Source organism: Bactrocera tryoni, chromosome 5 (genome assembly GCF_016617805.1).
Source record: "Bactrocera tryoni isolate S06 chromosome 5, CSIRO_BtryS06_freeze2, whole genome shotgun sequence".
Lineage (NCBI taxonomy): Eukaryota > Metazoa > Arthropoda > Insecta > Diptera > Tephritidae > Bactrocera > Bactrocera tryoni.
Genome location: NC_052503.1, coordinates 75,157,071 through 75,181,831, shown reverse-complemented (window position 1 = coordinate 75,181,831; position 24,761 = coordinate 75,157,071). Strand labels below are relative to the sequence as shown.

Here is a 24,761-nt window from a genome sequence, read left to right as displayed (position 1 = left end):
TTTTCGAAGATTTTTTGTGGCATAAAAAGTGAAAAAAAAAATATTTTTCATTCATGTATCACCCTGCATTAACCACTATAGCATAATGACAGCATACAAACTCAGTTCAGTCCTTGTTAGGAAAACTTTTTTATTTGAAAAGGCATCTTCACGGAATTATTACCAAAAACAAAGCTATATTCTCCGAATAAATTGTTCAGATCGGACTAAGATAACGTATAGCTGCCATAACAAGCTGACTGATACAACTAAAGTTCTTGTATGGAAAACTTTTTTGTTTGACAAGTTATCATTACCAAATTCGGCACAGAAAATTATCCAGAGTAAAGATATAATCTTCGAAGAAATTGTTTAGATCGGACTATTATAGCATATAGCTGCCATACAGACTGACCAATCCCACTGAAGTTCTCATATGGAAAACTTTTTTATTTGACAAAGTATTGCTACAAAACTTGACACAGCTGATGATACATAGCAGCGATACAAACTTCGAAGAAATTGTTCAGATCGGACTACTATAGCATATAGCAACCATACAAAAATACATCTTATATAAACAACTTTTTTGCTTAACGAGATATCTGCTCGAGTTTTGATACCTAAGTCGACGCTTTTGTTCATATGTATTTCGGAGGATCCAATACCAAATCGCACATTTGTAATATACAACTCCAGTTTATATTTTCTGTTTATTTCAGTATATCCTCCAAACGATTTTTTACATACTATATATTAACCCTGCATGAACTAAAGGCATGTCTCGAGACATAAATTTAGTACAAGAAATTATACAAGTATATTTTTATGTTTTTGTAATCTGTTGCTACAGAGTATAATAGTTTTGTTCACCTAGCGGTTGTACGTAGCACCTAAAAATAAGCGAGATAGATGTATAATTATATACATACATACATATGTATATATAACAGATCAGGATTACGAGACGAGTTGAAAGCCGAGTGACCGTCTGTCTGTCCGTCCGTAATAATTGCTTTAAAGTATGCCACCTTAGCACCAAAAATTTTATAAGTCCAACCAAAATTGTTCAAGCCTCTAGGTACCGAATATGTGGACCACAAAATATACAGTTGAATTTTGACCGAAAATATTGGTCACTGTATGGAATATACAATTGAAATTCAGAGAGAATATTTTCCTAATAATAATATTTCCGTGTAACAAAAATTGATTGAATCGGGTCAATACTTTTCCTGTGCCCCATATATCTAATATAAAGATTTTGGAACTTCTGGGTGACTTTATGCTGGGGACATCGGTCAATATCTGACTTATCTCAATAAACATTACAGAACATGTTTTACTTATAACAGTATATCGTTGCGCCTAATACAATTGGACGAAAACTTGACCAAGCCCCCATATAACTATCAACAGGATTTCCGGACATCCGGCTGACTTTGCTCCATATGATTGGAAACCCAGGGAACATGCGGTTCGTATCTGACATGATAATGGTTAATAGATAAAATCGGGTCGATACTATCCCAACTCCCATAAAAAACATACGTATAATGATTTTCGATTTTCTAACAAATCTTATGACGAATTTTTTAATATTTAATTTTTCAAGTTTTCAGCTTTTTTAATTTTTAAGTTTTGTTTTTTTTTTCTATTTTTTATTCCTTTAAATTGTTTGTTTTTGTAAGTTTTTTGTTATTTTCTCCTTTGTATTTCTAATATTATTTCCAAATATAAAATTTTTTATTTATTTTTTCTTATTTATTAATTTGAAACCAATAAATAGCTACTATACATGCATATGTATATTTAATCAACACAATATACATATGTACATATGAACATGCATATTGAGCCTTTCTTAAGTTTATTTCTCTTTTTTATTTTTATTTTTTATTTAACTGATCTCTTAACACTTCTTCCCAAGACGCTAGGATGAGTTCGCCCACTCACCAAAATTTCCAGCACCTTTTCGATTACATTAGTTCATTTTCGCTTTCAAAGCTCTCTTCAGCAGTTATGCGCTCTTACATCTAATAGTCACACCTGCATATCAATGCTGCGCAAAGTGCTCGCACACACACGCTCATGCTTTCCTATATGCGTGACATAAGCTGCGTGCTCATCACTCGCGAAATGGAACAGAGTGACGTTATGATTGTTTGCATTGTTGTTGCAAATCTTTTAATGTTCGAAGTTGACCTTGAAAATATTATGCATGCAATAATAGCTAATCATGTCTCCTGAGAGAATTTGGAAGAGTTTCGAATTTTCGACAATTGTGGAATGCAAAATTAAGGAGAACTCAGCTGAATTATTCCAATTGAGGAATGCAATGTAACAGTAAAAATACGTACTTGCAAGTGGTAATGAGAGCGAATATTTCTTAAAATTACTGAAAAGTATTTGTTGAAAGTTTTAAATTGTGTTCTTATTTAATTTAAAGTTAAAATCGTTATTACGTGCAAAAAATGGTGTCACGAAAGTCATAGTGCGTGAAAATCCTCGAAAGTATGAGTTTTTGTGCAAATTCATTAAGTGCGTTGTCGGGTTTGTTCGTGGGTGTATATACATATGTACATATGCGTGTAGATATAAATGTAACAAGCTTAATGCGTTTTGCGGTTGGCTTACGTCGCGAGTGTCGGATATTAATTGCTACAGTGTTGTGAAAAAAAATAACGCGTGGTGTAATATTGTCAAAGCAATTATGTAAAGGGTGAGTTTGTAACCAAATTATTTGAAATTTATATACATAATTTATATTTAAAATATAATTTATATTTGTTTATAAAACATTTCTGTCTGTATGTACATGAGAACGGGTCGATTTCTTTTTAATAAAAAATCGCGTATGTAGAAAATTTTTTACATGTCATTCTGAACAATTTCGTCTAAGAGACTAATTCGAGTCAGCGATTTTTAAGGCGTAGTTTGTTTAGGTATTACAATAATTTGTTCGCAATTTTTTGTGGTATTTGAATGAAATTTAATTCTTAGGTGCTTTTTAAAATCTTGAAATATATTACTACAGAGTATAATTGTTTTATTCTTCTTATAAAATTTAAGTTATGTCGTTTTAGTGCGAAATATATATGGCAAGGTCATGAGTGAACTATAAAAAAAAATTTAAAAATTTATATTTGTGTGTGTGAAAATACAATTTTTTTATTGATTTTACTATCGAATTGTACGCTCATCAGCTACTTAGCACATTTTGGGACCCATGCTTATCTACTTAGCTAACAGCGCGCAATTCAGACTGACTGACTCGCTAGCTTATATGGATTGCATCAGGAAATCGCGGAAGCTTAGCGCGTAGACAGACACATCATATATACAAATAATTGTACAAAAAACACGTTCACACAGACATAAAAACATATACATATACATATGTATGTATGTGAACAAAGCCAGCGACTGTCGTGTGCGCTTATCAGACAGACGCCAGATGCCTGATGTCGCATAGCCAGACGCTTAGCGCGTCAATAAATAAAAAATATTATGTGAACAAAACAACAAATGTAAAAAAAAAAAATATTAAAGAAAAAATAATAAAAAAGTAAAAAAAAAATTAAAATAAATTACAAAAATGAAACAACAAAATAAAATAAAATAATAAATAATACACAAATAAACGCATATATTGAAAAGGTTTTGAGTATCAGCGACCGCAAATGTGCTAAGCTATCTCTTTACAACCAGCACGTGTCCGACGTTGGGAGGCGGAGGTGTGTGTTCACAAATACATGGGGGTAACCGATAAGCAGGTCTCCAGCGTTGAAATTACGTTTACTAGATTAGCAGATATCACAATGATAGACAGCGTATAAATATTTGAATTTATTATTTGCGTGAGACTCTACTGATTACTTATTGAGACCGAAAGGTCAACTAGTAAAGAGTAAAACTGATAATTTTTTTATTGAAAAAACCACGATTCCTTAAATAATTTTTTTTTTCATTGTTTTAGGAGTATTACGAGTCGTTTTTTTTATTAATTTTTTAACTTTTCATAATCATGAGAGATCTTGAACTAAACAAAACAAGATGAGATAAAAGACGCTATTGTAAAAAGCTGAGAAAACTAAAACCTAATTGCTAAAATTTACTAAACCAAACGAATGATCACGAACTTGCTTAAAGCGCGACATGTTTGTAATCAATACCAGAGCTTGTATTAAACTTAACTCGTAAGCTGAGCACGAACGGTGTAAATACTTATGATTCAGTGGTAGCAAAAGAAAAAAGTTAAAACTACTTTACATGATAAATGATCAGTTACACGTGTCTGGGATTTGTATAATGCAAATATATTTCTAATATAGCCCGGCAATTATTTATTAAATTATATATGTATCATACGAGTAGTTGCAAAACACTAGCAAGCTGACGAGAAGCGTGTGGAGATTTCATACAAAATAAGAAAAGCGTTGTCTTCGCTTGCAACTAAGCTATAACACCCTGCTCAAGTGCATATATGTACATATTCATATATAGTATCTAATCTAATAAAAGGTATAAATTGGTTGTTATCTTAATTTTAATCGCTCAGTTTGTATGGCAGCTATAGGCTATATTGGTGCGATCTGAAGAATATATTCGGAGATTATAGCGTTGATTTGGGTTATAATCTGTGAATTATTTCGTGAAAATATTTTGACAAATATAAAAGTTTTCCATACAAGCACTTGAGTTTGATCGTACAGTTTGTATGACAGCTACTTATATGTTATAGTAGTTCGATCCAAGCGAATTCCGCGGAGGTTGTAGTGATATTTTGGGTTATAATCTGTGTAAATTTTTTTGAATATATGTATTTTTCAAACAAAAAAGTTTTCCATAAAGGTCTTTAGTTTGATCGGTCAGTTTCTATGGCAGCTATATGCTATAGTTGTTCAATTTTAGCAGTTCTGACATATAAGCCGCTTCTTACCGAGAAAAGAACGTATGCAAAATTTCGGATCAAAATCTCAAAAACGGACCGACTAGTTCGCGATATGTTGACAGCAAGACGGGCATGGACCCAGCTGTTATATTAACATATCCTATTCAGGGTATAACAAATCCAGAGAAATCAAAGCGTTATTTTAATTGTTGCGGATCAGTCTATAAAAATATATGCATACGTACAAGTATGTCTGTGTGAGTGTATGTTTATTGCGCTGCAGCATGATTGTGTGCCTCTCCCTAATTATTCATTCCGCGCCGTTGTTTCACACCAATTATCTCACTCAGCGATTACATACTGCTTATATTACTATAATTATTTCCATTAAAGATTTTATAGCCACGCCGCTATCCCACTGTTCCGCAACCAGCTATGGTAGGCCTATAGGGAGTTCACACACAGCCATATGCGCGTATTACACTAAACCTTCGCGCTGATGAGTGTGTGTGTATGTAACCCTTTAATTATTCTTATACCGCATTGTGCGCGAGTAACTAATAACTGACCTCTAACCGAAATTTTACCAAATTTATTGTTTTATTTCCATTTTTTATTATTTTTATTATTATTTTTTTTTTTTCAAATAAGAAAATCTAAAAAAGCGCGACGAAACGCGTAACATGAAAATCAAAAGAGGAAAAAAGTAATAAACAGATAAAAGATTATGCTAATTTGCTATTATGTAGATTTCATATTACCATAGCTCGGTGGACTTAGTGGCGGTTTTATGCTGTGCGTTGGCGTTGTTAGCGGCGCAGTTGTTGTAACGCAAGACCACGTTCGTGACCCAGCGAGCAGACGGACGCCGCACAAATTGTGTGGAGCCCATACGGCGCGTGTAGCCAGGGTAACAACCGGAACCAACAACAGACCAAATTTATTTGTTGCCTTCATTAGTAAGAATTGAATCAAACATTTTCGGAGTTTTTCAGCAATTTGTTGTAGTGCTTGCCGCTACTAAGCCGCCCTTGTTGGTCGGAAAAGTAATTTCGAATTCGGAAAATTTCGGTTGATGGAAGAACAATATTTGTAAAAGTTACTTAAGCGTATTTTACGACGCCTCGTAGCATAGCTAAACGCATAAATGCCGCCGCAACGCCTACAAATCGACGGCGTTTTTGTCGCACCGGTCAAGTTGTCTAAGCCACAGCTCAGTCAGCGTTGCGTGTAAGAAAAGAGCGCGTCAGTGCGTGCGACATGCGTGAGTGGCCGTTAGGTGCGTACGTGTATACCCGCTTACGCGCAATGGCGAAAAAGCCGCAGCCGCAACACGTTGCTTAGTGGTCGGTATGAGGACTGTGGAAAATATGACAGTCGCTCATGAAGTGACAGCGGCGTTGAATAGCAGCTGATATGCAAAATTAGCACTTTATTCGGACACACACGGATACATGTGCGTGTCGACACAAGATAAGGCACGCCAGACGTCTGGCCAGCGTTCCAGCCGTTGAGTAGGCTGCAAGCGGGCGAACTGGTCAATATGCTAGACAGCCGCTATTGGCAAGTTAGTAACCAGTACACTGCCGTGTCACCACGCTGTAGGCTCAGCTGCTGTTCCATGTATCTCACCTTGCGCTGTGACCACGAAAGTCCGCTAGCCGAGCAAGCAACCAACCAAACAGGCAGTCAGTCAGCCAGCACCTTTGCGGTGAGCGCAAATACAAATGTACATTAAATAACTGGAAAAATATGAAAATGGAAATAATAATTTTAGCCACTTCCCGCATTTATGTAAATGCCAACGCATAGAACGGCCAATTTATGCGTAGACGGATGAATGAGTGGCTGTTTGGCCGTTTGGCTAGCTGACTAGTTATGCAAAGCCGCAGCCGCTGACCGCACACGCACACGCATATGTTTGTAGGGAGTCGCACAAAGCAGCTGCAAAAGTTCTACTTTACTAATATGTATGTGTACATATATGTATATATATATATATGTATACTCTTGTATAGGCATGTGTTTGTAGCGCGCTGGACAAGTTCGTTTCACTTCAGTTTGCTTATGGTCAATTCATTTCGACAAGGTGCGGGTCCATAAAAAATGTATTGTGCTAATGAAACATGCCAACTCGGAAGCGTAGACAGCGGTGCGTGCAAGTATGAGAATTAATTAGCATATTTTTAATTCAATTTCACTGTTTCACAATTATTTTTCCAACAATCAGGAAAAATAATTACGCGCTGATAACTAAATGAGCGCACGAATTCTTGTGCTGCTGATTGGCACTCACACTTATGTACATGCGTACATACATACATATTCCCATATATACTTGTACATATGTATATTTAATTAGGACTTTAATTGTAACGCCACTTTATAATGAAGCGTCAAATGTGTAGGTGGAGCGCTGGTACGGAAGTGAGTGTGGGAATTTTCGTTTTGTGACCTGCTCAAGGGAAGCCTGCTAGTCAAGGCGCTAATCAAAGAAAAAGCCGTTATGAATTTTTTGTAGTTAAAATATTTGGATTATTATAAGTAAATTGAGTGCTCTAAGTAACCAAGCCTTAGAACGTAGACTGGCTATTATGTGCCTCGCATTTCTGTTGGAACTTTGTAGCTCAACCCTGGAGCATAAGAGTTATATTACTTCACACTAGAGATGTACAGTTTCTGTTTATAGCAGCATAGTTCGTTGAGATTTCTCATTAAATATTTCTAATAAAAAGATGCCACTTTTAACCTACGCTACCTCAATATTATAATATTTAACCCCGGAACAAAGTTTATTAAGTTTTCCACGTTGCAAACTCTATAAAGTTCATATATAAATGATCAGCGCGATGAGCCGAGTCGATTTAGACAGGTTCGCCTGTACGTTTGTCTACATATACAAAAGCTGGTCCCTGAGTTTTTGAGCTATTGTTCCAAAATTTCGAGTTCATTTCTCCTCGAGAAACTCTATATGTGACCTGATCTACGAAAAGGGAGCTAACGTGCGAAAACTAGTTTTCTGGAAAAAGTTGTTAAAAATAATCATCAGTTTCTTGTTATCTCATTAATTGTTCTCCTTTTTTTTGACACCTAAGCCCCCTTTCCGTAGACCAGGTCACATATACAGATATAATATAGATTCAACAAAATACATCAGGCAGGAATAAGTAAGGCAGTAATATGTTCGGATCTAACCGACCTTGGCATACTCTTGCAACTTGCCAGAACCAAAGGCTGGGAAATACCTTAAGGTGCTAAACGTCAACCAGAGGTTCGGAACCCAAGCAAATTTATTACTATATACTGTATGGGAATTTGGGTAGTTCGTAGACCAATTTTACATGGCATTAAATTATAGTATATCTAATATTATAAGTTCAGTTAATTTTGAGGAAAGTTTGAAGATCTTATATTTAGTATATAGGAGATAGTATAGATTATTATTTTATCTAGTTTTTGCGAATATTTTTTCTTTTTTATTGACGCAGACACCGCTTAAGTATAGCTAAGTCCTCCTTTTCACTTGGTCTTTCCAACGGAGTGGAGGTCTTCCTCTGCTGCCTGCGGAGGGTACTGCGTCGAATACTCTCAAAGTTGTAGTGTTTTTATCTATACGGAAAACATAACCTAGCCATCGTAGCCAATATTACATGCAGTCAAAAGGCCAAAGACTAATAAAATGCGCCCAAAGTCTCATAAAGGTTCCTCACATACAATCATCATTCTTATGCAATACAGTAAGCCGGGTGACCGTCATGATATTAATTATATGGGGTCTAGGTCAAGTTTTTTTTATCCATTGTAAGCAAAAAAAGAGCATATAATGTGTACTTCTTTGGTTGAACCAGTTGCAAAACGTCAGAGGCACAATACCAACCATGTATCTACAAAATCAATTCAAAAACTTTCTAGACGTTCGAATCTCATAGATTCTAGAAAGTCTTTCTGCTATTGGACCTAAATTAGTTTCGAAGAAAATTTCAATTCTATCAAAATCGTTATTCTTTTGAAACTAAAGTTGGTTTAAAGAAAGTTTCGAGTGGTTCGAGTCTAGAAAAATCTTTATTTTATTGGATCTAAAGTAAGTTTTTTAATTGTCATCAAGCATCATGTATTACTTGTTCCGTTATTAATTAGTTTCAATTTTAATCCGCTGCTGTTACTACTTTAACTCCATTATTGAAATAAGTATGTGACCTCTCTACCGTTATTGGATGCCAGCTACATAACCTCTAACTACTGCACGAAAGCGCGCAACTTCATTCTAATCCACATAACTAAATATCTATGTTAGTAAAGCAATTAAAGAGTGATGAATTTGTATATAACGAGATTATTTTTCCGCATACATATTTACACACATACAAGTTTAGGTGTCAGTATGCATAACCTCTGCAATGCATTGACCGTTATAAACCTATACAACACTTGATATGAACTGGCGCTGCTTTATCATTATGATTAATGGCGAGCGGTTAGGTGTTGCGCTGTGGGGGTCACATTTCCGTAAATACAGAACACAGAAACGTGAGTAAATTAATACCAAGGCACATGTAGATATGTATATATTTGTATGCATGTATGTATATATGTATGTATAGATTTATATACAAATATGTGTTTATGGATTTAGTTTAAGCTTGTTTATTACCACTACAAGTAGTTGGATTTGCAAGGGCTTATTTGCTGCTCGTTGTTCCCAACTATGTACATCTCTAGTTGGACAGCTCTGTGTTCTATTCCTAAATTAACATGCGTGCGCTTTGTTATGTCAAAAAGTTTGTTCTAATTTCATTTTTGCTTTCTGAATTTGCGTCCCCCCCTCCATATCAACTGAAGTCCTGTTGTGTGCCTCCTATTGTTCTTATTATTGCTGTTGTTTATTGTTTGTGACCACTGGCTTTTGTGGTCATTTCTCCAATTTGGCTATTTTCATATATATAATATTTATTTATTACTAATTTTTGGCGAAAGTTTTGTGATTTTTAGTCTTAAATCACTTTGTATAGTCGAGAGCTCGGTGAAACTTTGGTTGGCATTGCTTTATTAAGCATTTGCAAACATCTGCGTGCCTGTGCTTTATTTGGCACTTTTTTCGCCACTTCTCTGCTCCACACTTTTGTTGATTCAGCAATTTGTCTGCTGCCACAAACAAAAGGCGTCGCACGTTACACTTGACTAGCTGCACAGCGGATTAATATTTATGGCAATCGCATGTTGATTTTTGCCAAATTAGTTTTGTTTGACCAAGGCACACACACACATACACGCACACATACACTCAACTACTCACTCAGGCTTAAAAGGTATTAACCGCGCTCGTCTTTAGCTACGCTGCGCGTTGTCATATTTTGGCGCCTCTAAAGTGGTAGCATCCACAATTCATCTAAATATTTATAAGCCCGCTTACACTAGTCGCTTAGCGCTGTTTGCTAATACCCTGTCTCATCAACATAATAAGTTAGCGTTGGTTCGGCTGGCCGGAGCGTTTATGCACGCTTGTCGCTGCCATCCATCACACACAGCCAAAAACACACACACATATACATACACTTGCAGCTGCGCGCTTTGTATTAGTGAATTATTAATAAGTTTTGTTAGTTGCTGGCGCCAAAGTGATTTATTCGGCAATTGGCAAAAGTCGCCGTACAAGTTTATACCGCTGATCGCCGCTGGCGTGCTCAGCATTTGTTGATCTAGTGTCTTGTTTATAGGCGACTTTGGAAATTTATTTCGGTCTGGCGCTAATTTATGTTCACACGCGGGCAAATGCAAATTGTTAACATAATTGAAATTAAGATTGTGAACGAAACTTAGCAAAGATTAAACAAAAAAGTAATAAAAACGCAAAGAAATTCTGTTAACGGTTTTTGTAATTAATGGTTTCGCAAAGTAGAACAAAAACCAGTAAAATAAAATTATTGCTTTCATAAATTTGAGGATCAGCGAGTTTGGACTCCATTTGTAGGTACTAGAGGCTATAACCGGGTAAGAGGTGCTAGAGTCCTCAGTAGCGGTATACTGCGCTCAATTTGGACAGTTTGGTAAAGTAAAAGATTATAAACAGATATATACCAAATCACTTTTCGTAAAAAATCGGCGAAGTAGCGAAATTTTGAGTTTCAAATGAATATATTTCTATTCTTGAGTTTTTTCTTTCAAAAATCGGTTGAATCCAAAGCCGCTTTAGATACAGAAGAGCCTTATTTTCACAGCACTAGTTTAAATATTATCATCAAAAGGGGGTCTCTTATCGGAGACTGTTTCTTCTTTTCATTGTTAAGCCTTTTTACGTGGCGGGTCCCAAATCCTGCGCACTACCCTGGGGAAGGATAGTTCGCCTTCTCACTTAGCTCGCCTTCAGCCGAATGGCTCCTGTCTAAGACCGGAGTCGTGAGCTGCATGAGCCATATGTAAAATAATCTTTCGGGCCACTTCCAAGTGTATGGCGCTCAGAGAACTTTCCTCACTTGTGTGAACACATGGCTCCATCCTCCATATTGTCGGCTGTAACCGCGTAAGCGCTGTCAAAGCTATTAGAGAAGAAGTTTTAATACTGAAGTTGCATTTAAAGTTTTAGGACATAAATAGACTTTTTCAAGAGTTTTGGCGTAAATATTAGTAAGACATATTCTAACCCTTTAGAATGCCTTCGGTAAATATTTACGTGAACTAGTCCCTCAGTTTTTGAGACATCGATCTGAAATTTTGCACACGCCCTTTCCTATCACAGCAGCTGTTTAGTTGTCGGAACTGCAGCTATCGGACCACTATAACGTATAGCTGCCATACAAACTGATCAATCAAAAACATGTACTTGTATGGAAAGCTTTCTTATTTTACAAGTTATCGACACGAAATTTTGCAAAAATTGTTATCCAAGACAAATAGAGAATCTTAGGAAATATAATTCAGATTGGAATACTATAGCTAGTAGCTGTCATACAAACTGATTGAGCAAAATCTGGCCGTTGTATGGAAAACTTTTTTATTTGAGAAAATATCTTAATAAGGCTTAGCAGAAATTATTGCCCCAAAAAGCAGTACAAGCTCCAAAGAAATGGTTCAGATCGGAACACTATAGCATATAGCTGCCATACAAACCGATTGATCAAAATCATGTCCTTGTAAGGAAAACTTTTGTAATTGGCGAGATAACTTCTTAAAATTTTGCATGTATTATTTTCTAAGGCAGCATTACAGTCTCTAAAGAAGTAGTTCGGTTCGGACTACTACAACTTATAGCTGTCATACAAACTGACCGGTCAAAATCGCAAAACAATATTTTTATGCACTTTGCACTTGTGAAAGGTATTATCGAGGTATCGGTCGAGAATTATTTCTAGGCTGCTTAGGATTTTAAGACATTCTGATATATAGTCCAATCTAAAAACATCGTAAAAATTGTTTTAGCCTCCAATTTTTGTGTTCTAGTATGGTTTCTGGTCTACTCATATTATCTGATATATTCTGTATAACCTCACATACCCAAAAAATCGATGATAGAATTATTTTTTCATTCTCATTTCGCTTAAATTTATTTGTACTTTAATTAGTTTAAATTGACTGTCAGTTTAAAATTGCCACGCCTAACATATGCGCAACGCCACCCCAGCGCACTCATAAAGTTATATCGATTCCTGCTCCGCCCCGCTGCCACTCAAAGTTAAAGCATTTCAATGCAATTAAAAATTTACACATAACGCGCATTAAAAATAGCAGTAAATTTCTAGCATGCCGTTAAGCACATGTAAAGGCATAAAATGCATATTAAAATTAGAAATGAAGAAATGAATAGCGACGGCTCAGGCGCCCAAACGTGCTGCGGTTACAAAGTAGCGAGAACAGCAAAGGAAATTAAGAAGGATGCGAGAAATCGCGGAAATTCGCGCATAAAGCGAGCGTCGCAGACGGTTTTGTCATATATTACACATACATAAGTTATATATTTTGTTATATATTTATTTATATTTTGTTGCATTTGAATTTGCGTTGCTGCCAAGCACGCAATAGCAAAGCGGTCATACACTTATAATTAATACAAGCGCAGAAGGATATGTGGCAACACACGCACATTCACACAGTAGCACCAGCAGTCGTACGCATTTGTACACATGTGTGGCATTATGATTACATAATTTCGCTATTAAAGAAAAACAAACGTCGAAACCACACGTTGCTGGTGCGGTTGCTGTGAGGGCAGGTTGGGGCGGTGTATGCTTCAACAAAGCTGTAATATAACTGTATAAAAGTGACATTTTCAAGTGTTGAAGCCGCTGCTGTGGTTTCGAAGTTTAAAAACCACTTCGCAACGAAAGTTGGAAAAGTTTGATTGTATACGTCGTGGTAGGGGTTGTGCAGCGCCACTTTGTGCGCACGGGTGGGTGTGTGCTTGGGTGGCTGTGTAAGCGCAAGGCTGCTTATTTATGCTCCGACGCGCAATTGAAATTAATTCTGTCAGTCTTCAAAAGCGGATTTTCTACAGGTTGTTGTAGCGTACTTCATTTGCATGTATAGCCTTGATATATACTATGTACTTGTGTAGGAAAAATTGCGTAGCTGTGTAAAATATGTTTCGACGCTTTAAAACCATAATGCATATTTTATTGGTAAGCAAAAACAAAAAGTTAATTTCGTTTTCACGGAAGCTAAAATAGCCTATATATTTATTATAGTGCATATTTTGCGGCAAAAAAGGTTATATACAGATATTTATCTTAACTATAATCGATCAGTTTATATGACAGCAATATGCTATAGTGGGCCGATCTAAGCAATTTCCGCAGAGATTATAGAGTTGCTTCCTGCAATAATTTTTGCCAAATTTCGTTAAGATATCTTCTAGAATAAAAAGTTTTCCTAACAAGGACTATACTTTGAACGACAGTTTGTATGGCAGCTATATGCTACCGTTGTCCGATCTGAATAATTTCATTGGAGAGTATACCGTTGGTTTGGACAATAATCCATGCTAAGTTTCGTGATGATATTTCGTAAAATTAAAAAGTTTTCCATACAAGGTCTTTAGTTGGATTGTATGGTTTGTATGTCAGCTATATGCTATAGTGATGCGATGTATATAATATATTCGGAAAATATAGCTATGACTTAGGTAATAGTCTGTGCCAAATTTCGTGAAGATATCTTGCCAAATTAAAAAATTTTCCATACAAGGACTTGAATTGGATTGTATACTTTGGATGATAGCTATATGCTATAGCCGTCCAATCTGGAAAATTTTTTCAGATATTTTAGCATTGGCTTAGGAAATGATCTGTGCCAAATTTCGTGAAGCTAACTTTTCAAATAAAGAAGCTTTCGATACAAGCACTTGATGCCGATCGTTCAGTATGCATGGCAGCTATATGCTATAGTACTCCGATATCAGTTGTTCCAACAAACGAGCAGCTTCTTGAGCCGAAAAGAACGTGTGCGGAATTTCAGAGCGATGTCTCAAAAACTGTGGGACTAGTATTAAAATATAAAAGCGGGCTTTTAAAAATTCTTCCTGAGGATAGGAGCATACTTATGCATAGCTTTAAAGCCTATAATAGCTTCACAACTTTATGAGAGCTTAAAAAACCCTAGTCTTACATTCAAACATAACAAATTTTATTATTTACTATAATTTAATGCATACACAAGCGGGCAATTACATAATCCCATACAGTTTCTTTCGAGGCATTTTTGTCATTTGTTAAAAGCCGTTGGCCACGACAAAATATTACATAAAATCATTGATTTCCAAAAGTTAATTATATAAAACTATATATAAGAATTAAATTTAACTTTAAACTTGGTAATCTCTGCCGTACATTAATGTAAGTATAGCTTTTGTAGCGTACAATGAGAGTGTCGGTGCGTATGAGTAACATTTGCATGACGACTGTGTAATACGTAATGTAAAATTTTCTCTGCATCCTCTTATACATATGTACATACATATATACATATGGACATCATTAATAAATAAAATTTTGTGTTCGAATACTTAGTTCCAGCTTTATTTTATATACATCTTTAATATATATAATTATACTTGATTCTGGTTTAACCAATTATCAATTTCTCTATTATACTCAAAATTATACCCTCAATAGCCCCTTAGTTTCTGAGATATCTATCTGAAAATTTGTACACGTTCTTTTCTTTTCAAAATGCAGCTCATTTGTCGAAACGGACGATATCGAACCACGATAGCATATAGCTGCCATACAAACTGAACGTTCAAAATCTAGTTTTTGTAAGAAAAACTTTTGTATTTTACGAGATATCTTCACGAGATTTTGTAGGAATTATTACCCAAAGCAACTGTATAATCTACGAAGAAATTATACAGATCAGATGACTATAGCATGTAGCTGCCATGCAAACTAAACGTACAAAATCTAGTTTTTGTATGGCGAACTTTTGTAGTTTACGAGGTATCTACATGAAAATCGACATGACCTATTCTCTAAAGCAGCGCTACAATATTTGCAGAAATTTCTCAGATCGGCCTGCCATATCATATAGCTGCTATACAAACAATACAAAAAAAATCATGTTCATGTATGGAAACTTCTTTATTTGTATAGTGTGGTTTAGCTTCAGTACAGCTGTAGTTTACGTTTTGAGTTCTACTATTTTAATAATGCAAGCATAACGTAACTATGTGGCATATTCATAGACGCAGAAATAGCTTGATATTTTCATATATTTTTATCGTTCTCAGTATGCCTACTGCATTGCTCATGTTTAAGCCTGCTTCCTTTGTAGGATTTACTCATTAGCGCCGGTTTTCCCATTTACGCATACATGACTCACAGGGAAGTTCAAATGTACGCATAAATAATTAAGTGCGTGCTTTAGAGTGCTGTTAGCTGGAATAAATGCGCAATAAGTGGAGATGAAACGAATTAGCCCTGTGAGAAAAGCAATGAAAGTACACTAAATTGGAAATATTAAAAAAAATATTATACTAAAATAAAATACGTAAAATATTTACAGTTTTAAAAAATTGTGTTGGTACGGAATTAGCTTCAAAAAAAAATTTGTTTAATATTACTTATTAAAAAAATATGCAAAGTGGGTTTGCAAGCATAGTTCGTTTGATTGCGTGAAAACTCGTTTTACTCTTTGCTTTTCGAGAAATCAAACACAAACCAGCAGTAAGTCGACATTAAGGATTCTCTTTCAGGCCTCTAATTGGTATGCGTGTGCTGTAAGCTGATTATATTACCACAGCGCACACGCTCACAAGCAAGCTGTAGCTCGCTTGTAAACGACTTCGCACACACATAACAACTTAATGCTGCGCATACAGGCAATGTATACAGCTACGCACAAACTCACTTATATGTACGTATGTGTATGTATGTATATATTTATAGCTAGGCATATATGCATGTGTTGATATGCGCATATAACATTGTGCGCAGCTCTCAACAACGCATTTCCGCTACAGCCTGCCACCTTCATACTGTATACGAGTACAGCAGAAAAAAAGTTAGCTATATAAGTAGCGTTGTGCGTGCAGTTATCTGCATGTAGCTGTAATTATACGCACGTGTGTGGATATTAATATCCTGTTGCAATTTTCACTCTTCCTCTTGCGCTTATTAATAATATTGCCACAAACTAGCAGACACACATGCCCCCCCAGCAACTTTTCGAGTTTACATGCTTGTTGGAGTTGCTGTAATTGTTTGTTTCAACTGTGCTTTGTTTTGTGAGGGTACTTGCATATGTATGTGTGTAAGTGTGCTTTGGTTTTGTGTCCTTCCGCAAATCCTTAATAATCTGTAATAACTGGCGCATAGTTGTGCATTTTCTTATCTTCATTGCTACATGTGTGCGATGAAAGTGAGTGGCAGCGTTAAACATTCATACATACATGTGTGTACTATATAAATTCATATATTATATGCATATATGTATGCATAAGTATAATAACATACCTGCTGTGCAGATTTAGCTTCTAGAGATTTCCGCTAAATACTAGCAGCAGTGTTTCTGGAGTTAAAAACGTGAAGGAAGCAAACTATTTATTATTTCTTAAACCACAGCAAAGCAGCTTATAAAGTATAAAGTTTAACGTAAAGCAGAAAACACATTCACTTCCATTACAACGAAGCTAGAACATATAAAATGGTTCCATACATGGACGTTTGATCGTTCAGTTTGTATGGCAGCTATATGCTATTTTAGACCGATCTGTACAATTTCCTCAGATACTACATACTGTTGCCCAAAAAACAATTCCTGGCAAATTTTATGAGGATATACCGTAATATCAAAAAGTTTTTCTTATAAGAACGTAATTTTGAGCGTGTAGTTTGTATGGCTGCTATATGCTATAGCCGTTCGATCTGAATAATTTCTTCGGAGATTATAACGTTGCTGTGGGTAATAATTCGTGCCAAATTTCGTGAAGATATCTCGAGAAATGTAAAAGTTTTCCCTACAAACAACTGATTCCAATCGTTCAGTTTGTATGGCAGCTATACGCTATATTGGACCGATCTGAATAATTTCTTCGGAGATTATACCGTTGCTGCGGGTAATAATTCGTGCCAAATTTCGTGAAGATATCTCGAGAAATATAAAAGTTTTCCCTACAAGCACCTGATTCCAATCGTTCAGTTTGTATGGCAGCTATACGCTATATTGGGCCGACCAGAAAAATTTCCTCGGAGATTGTACAATTTCTTTGGATAATGATTCCTGCCAAGATATCCCAACAAATGGAAAAGTTTTCCATATAAGGACTTAAGTTGGGTCGGTCAATTTGTATGACAGCTATAGGCTATGTTAATGAGATCAAGTAATTTTCGCTACATATTTTAGCATTATCTTAGAAAATAATCCATGCGAAATCTTGTGAAGATATCTTATCAAATCCAAAAGTTTTCCATACAAGTACTTGAGTACGATCGGTCACTTTGTATGACAGCTATATGTTGTAGCAGGCCGATATGAAGAATTTACGCGGAGATTGTAGCATGACCTTCGAAAATAATTCATGCCAAATTTCAGTGAGATATCCAGGCAAACAAAAAAGTTTTCTATAGAAATACATGATTTTGATGGTTCATTTTGTATGGCACCCATATGCTATAGTTGTCCGATAAAGCCGGTTGCAACAAATGAGGGATTTCTTGTGAATAAAAAGTAATGTGCACAAGTTAAGCACGATATCTCAAAAACTGAGAGTCTAGTTTGCGTTTCTACAGACAGGCGTCTGGCTGAGTCGGATAGTAGTTAATCGACAAATTAACTCTCATCATATCAACTTATAAGCTACAAGCTTTGTAAGATTTGCTATTTTTCAAAATTTCCTTTGAAAATCAATTTTCTTTAACACTCTGTTGCAAGCGTAGACGCTGCAAAATCCCTGTTCGAAGTTTAAAACAACGCCGCTAATCCTGCACTTCTGGCAAGTTTACACATCGCTGTAGCATATTACACACACACACACATGCAAATATTTTTGCCATTATATATGTGTGTGTGCGTTTTTCCAGGAAAGCGAATGCATTAGTGGAAAGTGCACCGTCAAGTGCTGCTGCTTTGTTGGCGAGTGTGAAGTGTACGCGCATGTGTGCGTTTGCATGCTGAGCCGCTCTTTGAGTGTTTGCTGCGGCGTAAGTCCTTAAAACGTAAAAAAAACAGTTGCATGCACTTGTGTACAAGCTTTTGAATGTGCAAATGCATAGCGCGTGCAGCGGCGTCGAGTGTGGGGGTAAAGGAAAAAATGTATTTGCTACGAAATATGTTGCTTTTGTAAATTTTGTTTTTCGATATAAATATTAATGCGTTTTGTTGCCATTCCACGCCTACTAACGGTTTTTTTTTTGAAAAAATTAAAACAATTTTTTCGTTTATAGTTTTTCATAAAATAATTTTTTTATTATAATACGCGTCTTTTATGGGCAAACAGGCGTTTTTGAACAAGTTGGCCGTCACTTGCAACTTCGCAGCAGCATTTCATCTCCCACTTCCACATTTCCTCCAACTCCCGCACACCTCCACCTCTGTCTAACGTATGCATTGCGGAAACATTTTTCGTTTTCCGCTATTTTGCCCACCATCGTATCATTGTTGTTGGGCGACACTCTGCGAAAAAAGTGTGCTCCACCTGCGCGACACTGCGCTGACATAACCATAAACGTTTGCGTTGCCATTAACGTTTTCATAGCGCTTTTTGAGATTTTTTTAGTAGCAACTTAAATGCGTACTCATATTTTGTTTCCAATTTTTCTACGTTGCGCTACAGTGTGTTGTATTCCAAGTATATGTGTGTGTTTGTATGTGCGATATGTAATTTTTGCCATCTACCTTTTATGGCCAGCTCTATATGCTTTCCTTCCTTTCAGCGCGCGCCTTGTGCTGTTTGTTTATGCAACGTGACTGCGAATATGCTTGCAGCCCCTTCGCAGTGCTGCGCACATGCCTACCAGCGCGCGGTACTTAGTGCTCGCAGTGCGGCCGTTGAGACGGTAGGTGGCAGCTGGGCGGCTATAAGCGATTTGGTGGCATTAAAAATACTCAGCATTGCCGGTGTGGCCATTACGGCGCGCAGCGATTATGGGCTGCTACCTAATGGTGTTTAGGCGCATTTGCTGGCCCCAAACAGTTGTTGTTGGCGGAGAGTTGCGCCTTGCCAGCGCCACCCCTAACCGTGCCCGCGCGCTTTTATTGCGCTTCGAGTGCCTACAAAGCATTTTGTGACGTTGCTTGTAATTGTTTCCTTGCGTCATTGCATATGCACGCCCCATATGCTGCCGCTGCCCCTCCGCTCTACCAGTGCTCAACCATCCGCATTGTAAGCTTGTAGCGCTTCAGCGTAGATCCGTTGCTTTTGTTTGCCTTTGAATGCCTGCTAATGGCTTGCGTTGCACGAGGGCAAGCCTATATATCACATACACATATACACATCTGCACAAGCTTTCATCTTGTGTATATATTGCTTATGTATAGGTGCCACTTTATGTGGCAGCCTGTCGCCTTTGCTTTAGTTCGCGGCTTCTGTGTGTCTATATACGCGCTAGCCGCTCGCGTCCCGCCGCATAATCATTGCCGTTCGCCTTTGAGTAGATTTTTAATCTCTGTCATTATCGAGTGAAAGCGGGCAAATTTCGACACAACATTTACTGCGCTCTCGCCGCCTGCACTCACGTCAACTGATTGCTTAGATCGCGCTTAACTTTGCTTCCCCTTGCGCGTTGCATCTTCAGCGCCTCCTGGGTTTCAGCATTGAAATGTCCATTATTTTTATGACTTTTGATCTCGCACGTTGCGACCGTAAACACAGCAGTTGCGCTGTGGTTGCTACTACAGGCACTTGCAACATTTTGTTGCAAGCCAGCAAATTACTTGGATTACTCGTGGATGTGAGTCAATCCTTTGAAGTTAGCAAGTGCGTCTTTTGGGGTGATCATGCTTTGTTTCCGAAAATCAGGGTGTGATGTTGCCAGGGTTATGCTAGGACTTACAGAATGTAACAGCAGCCACTACGTAAAAATGTTTTCTGGCACCCTGCATATACGTAAGTTCACATATGCCATACAAATAAGCACAGTGTACAAGCTGTCGGCACTAAGAGTTATTAGAGCTTTCCGAAAAATATCAAGTGAGGCTGCTGAATCAATAGCCAGTAAGATGATATCCAGGGTGACGAATATGAGCGAGTATATGTAGAAGTTATCAGAGCCGTCTATGAGAGCCAAAAGAGAAGAGAAAGTCAGTTTTATGTCAGCAGCGCTGGCAAGCCTCACTGAAAGGACGGTCGATTCACATAATGATACCGGACATCCTTTCGTGCATATACAGCCGACAGGGGGATCTGAAATTGCGTCTAACCCTAATACTTAATAACAATATTTAAGTGGACCTGTACAGATTCCAGCACGACATAAGTTCGGATTGTCCGACGTGTTCAAAGTGCTTTGAAGACTCTGAGCATGTATTCTTAAACTAAAAACTTAAAACTACACTCGGAGGTAGATTTACGGTGGAAAACCTGACTACCTCCATTTCTTAGTCCACTGAGAACTGGAAAGCTGCCTCAATCATGACAAAACTGAGACATATCGGCGTCTTAAATGTCTTATCACTCCCACGAAGTAATACTTAATCAGGCGGTTCCGTGGGAGAGTCTGGAGTTGTGAGTAAGTTAGGTTTAGCGTATTAAAGTTCCACACCTCGGCTTTTGCTGCCTCCTCCTACTTTCAACCACCCTAAAACACATATCTGCAACCGCATTACGCTTTAGTCTTCACTCAATCGTGTGGATAAAGCACAGCGACAGTGATGGCAGCCCAGTACAGCATTGAAACAGATGGAGTTATGTAGCTGCATCAACACCGTTGTTCATGGCATTTTTGGTAGATAATAGTATGTGTGGCATGCAGCAAACCACATAACGTTTATCACAATGATAGTGCCATAATTATCTTAAAATTCTCAAGCGCTTGTCAATGGCGAATTTAACAACGAAAGATGAAAACTGTAGAATCGAACTCTGATCACTCATATTACAAGATCTGGTTTGACCTTGAAAAAACCGGCATTTTCGTAAAGACAAATCAAGTTGTCTTCTTGGATAATTGGTTCAAAAGAATTTATTTCCGTTCAGATGAAATCAAATTGTTTTATTGGATTATTGGTTAAAAAGATGCAGCCAAGATCCAAGTTCTTGCGATTGCTTAATTGCGCACGCAGCCTTGGTTGATCTATTTGTAGTTTCGGTACTCTGGCTGGAGAGATCCAGTCAGATTTGGTGAGATCTACTTCACTACGAGCATTATATTCTTTTCCAGATTTTTTACATCAACAAGCTGTTGTCAGGGGGTGGCTTCAAGAATACGTAGTTGTCATAAAAGTACTCTAAGCTGGATTAGATATACATAGATAAGCAAAGAATTTGTGAAGTTTGTCTATTATACCTTGCTTAACCATTTCAACATATCAGAGAATAAAGAGAGAGAGAGAGAAAGTGATCCACTCAGATTTGTTGAGATTAACAGCATATTCATCGCCATATCTTCTATATAATCAAATGTTTGTCAGCAGTTGGACGAGATAACTGTCATAAAATCATGCAGACTGTATTCTCCTTTGACAGGTATCCATATTGGAGATCAACGATTCTGATTATCTATTCGATTTCAATAAACCATGTTTTTTTGTTTTCGGAGGGGGAATCTTCAAAGATATCAGATATTCAGTAAATCTCTTTAGACATCACACCAGTCAACGAGGTGGATGTAATTCAAGCGACACAGACATACTCGTAACCCCAGACCAGGTTAACTCCAGAGAAGCAGCGGCTTGTCTTGTTACAGAAGCCAAATAAGCCATCCCATGAACCAGATACGGTAATGGGTGGAAAATCACAGGGCTCTTTGCTTGGTCCACTTTTGTGAAATGTAGTCTACGAGGGGCTGCACTACTACCTATTATTAATCAGGGAGGTGAAGATCATCGGATACGCGAGTGCTAACGCAGTAGCAGTAGTAGCGTAGAAAATGAGAAAATGGAGTGATCAAAGACTGGCTTACTGTAAGAAATCGTCAGCTTGCTAGACTAAAAATCGATTGCTTTAGAGAATATTTCCACAAATATGACCACGAAGATAGACAGGACAAATTTTTCTTTCTGCAGCGAAGAAATTGGGGGCGAGAAAGCAAATATGGAGAAGCGTAAAACGAATCGAGTTACGTTGAATAACATCTTGAGGTGATTAACAAATAATCGAAACTGGTGTGGTATAGGTCTGAGAATTTGGTCTGCGATAGTCAGCAAGAGTTTAGAAGATTGGCAACGCAATGAAAGCGGAAGAATGAACGACCGCTAGATCTGAAAGGCCTGCCTGATGAACAGATTGATTAGTCTGGTATACCGATATATTGGTTCACATTAATGCAGTTCCGTGGACCATTCACAAGCAAAGACATTGTAGTAAAGGGTTTGGCATGTGCGAACCAACAGCAAGTCTGAATGGGCATGGTCCAGAATCAGTTGTAACTTTACAGTCTATTTTTGAGAAAACAATTTGCACACGTCCTTTTCTTTCCCAGAAGGTGCTCAATTGCCGAAAGAACCGATATCGGACCACTTTAGCTTTAGTTGCCATACAAACCGAACAATCGGAATCAAGTGCTTGTAGGGACAACTTTTTTATTAGAGGAGATACCTCCGTCAAATTTGGCATGAGCCATCGCCCAAGTTGACAATGCAATTTTCGAAGAAATTGTTTAGATCGAGTCGCTATAGCATATAGCTGCCATACAAATCGAATGCTCAAAACCATGTCCTTGTATGGAAAACTTTTTTATTTGAAGAGATATATTCACCAAATTTGTTTGGTATTATTGGTTAAAGCAACTGAATAATCTTTGAAGTAATTACTCAATTTCAATCACTATAGCATATATGTAACTGTCATACAAACTGACGAATCAAGGATCAAGTTCTTGTAATTACTCTTTGGTATTCACGAAGGCTATTATTGTTCCAGTACAACTCAAGTTAACTTTTTTCTTTTATTTTTATAGCTCTATCATCTTAAAGTCTCTGCTATTTGTTCTCTTATATTTTACGACGCCCTTCCTCACAAAAAATATTGTATTTGCGTTCTCTTGCCACTTCTATTAATATTTGTAAGCATACCAAACTGCTTCAGTTTCATCTTCATATTACTTTTAAAAGTGTGGAATATGCAAAATCAAAATATGCTGCAATAAAATGTCATTCTCTGCCATTATCGCGCCGTTCGCACGCGCCATTTGTCGTCGATGCAAGCAGCAGGCGCCGAATATGAAACGCATAAATCTCTTATCAGCGCATCAGCATTAAATTCACACGATTCGAGAGCAGCATATTGACTAAATTAGAAATTTCACCCACTTACCGCACAGACATCTAACATGCCAACTAGCATTTTGTTATGGCGCTGTCGTCTTCGTGTGCGCTACGGTTTTCTTTAAATTTGCGCTTTTGATGTGCGCGAAACGCGTTTAAAGGATTTTCGTCTCATAAAACACAATTGCGTCAAATTAATCACAGCGACACAGACAAGCAGCCAACGGTGGCAGTGAAATACGCGCGTTGCAGTGAGTGAAGTAACGGCAGCAACAACAACAGCAGCGATAGCGAAACTCGCTGCTAAACAACGGTAGCTGTAACAGCAGTTTTGTGCATATTTTTCGAAATTTACGAGCACATTTTTTCCAGCACATCAAAATCAGCGAATTTAGCGCGCGAGTGTAGGGGCGACAGTGTAGCTGTGTTGTTGTTGCTGTACAAGTAACCGCGTGCGCGTGGCAGGCGCGTAACAGCTTTTCTAATTTACGACTGCGACAACGTCAAGTATTAATGTCATTCATTCGTGCAAGACTGTCATGCAAGAAGAAAAACAACAACAAATACACATATATATGTACATATATCAACGCATATGCAAATGTAAAGCGTTGAAATGCAAGACTTCCTTTTTAATATTTTCTTGTAAAATAGGTGTGGGCCGTGGCTTAGCTGTGACTAAGCAGGCTCAGAATGACTCAGTGGGCAAAGTGAAGACTTTAAAATGAGTCAGAAGTGCGTAAAAAGTAATTAATATAATAAACATCTGTATAAAGATATCAGCTGTATTAGTTTTGCAACTTTAAAATCAAATATCGAGGTGGTACGTGTCTATTCTCTTTTCAAGGGTCTTTTCCAAGATTTGGTGCATCGTGAATATCTAGTCAGTTGTTGATTTTCCAAAGCTACATCCAATCCGTCTGTTGGCGGTGGACTTTAATTTTTCACACAGTACGCTTGACGGAACCTTTCATGTGAATTTAAAGAGACTTATCCCACGGCACAGATTGTGGGGTCTCCCTTCTTGTGGATTGAGATCGTC

The 24,761-nt window shown here is 37.3% G+C and overlaps 1 protein-coding gene across 2 annotated transcripts in view; it reads left to right on the top strand.

Annotated features, from left to right (window-relative positions):
• Nucleotides 1–2,432: 2,432 nt before the first annotated feature.
• The window catches only part of LOC120776675, a 222,251-nt gene continuing 199,922 nt past the window's right edge, over nucleotides 2,433–24,761 (top strand). The window contains exon 1 of one of the 2 annotated variants that reach the window (XR_005705453.1): nucleotides 2,433–2,701. The gene's annotated coding sequence lies outside the window, so the exon portion shown is untranslated. The remainder of the gene's footprint in view (nucleotides 2,702–24,761) is intronic. The other variant, XR_005705454.1, reaches the window with a different exon arrangement.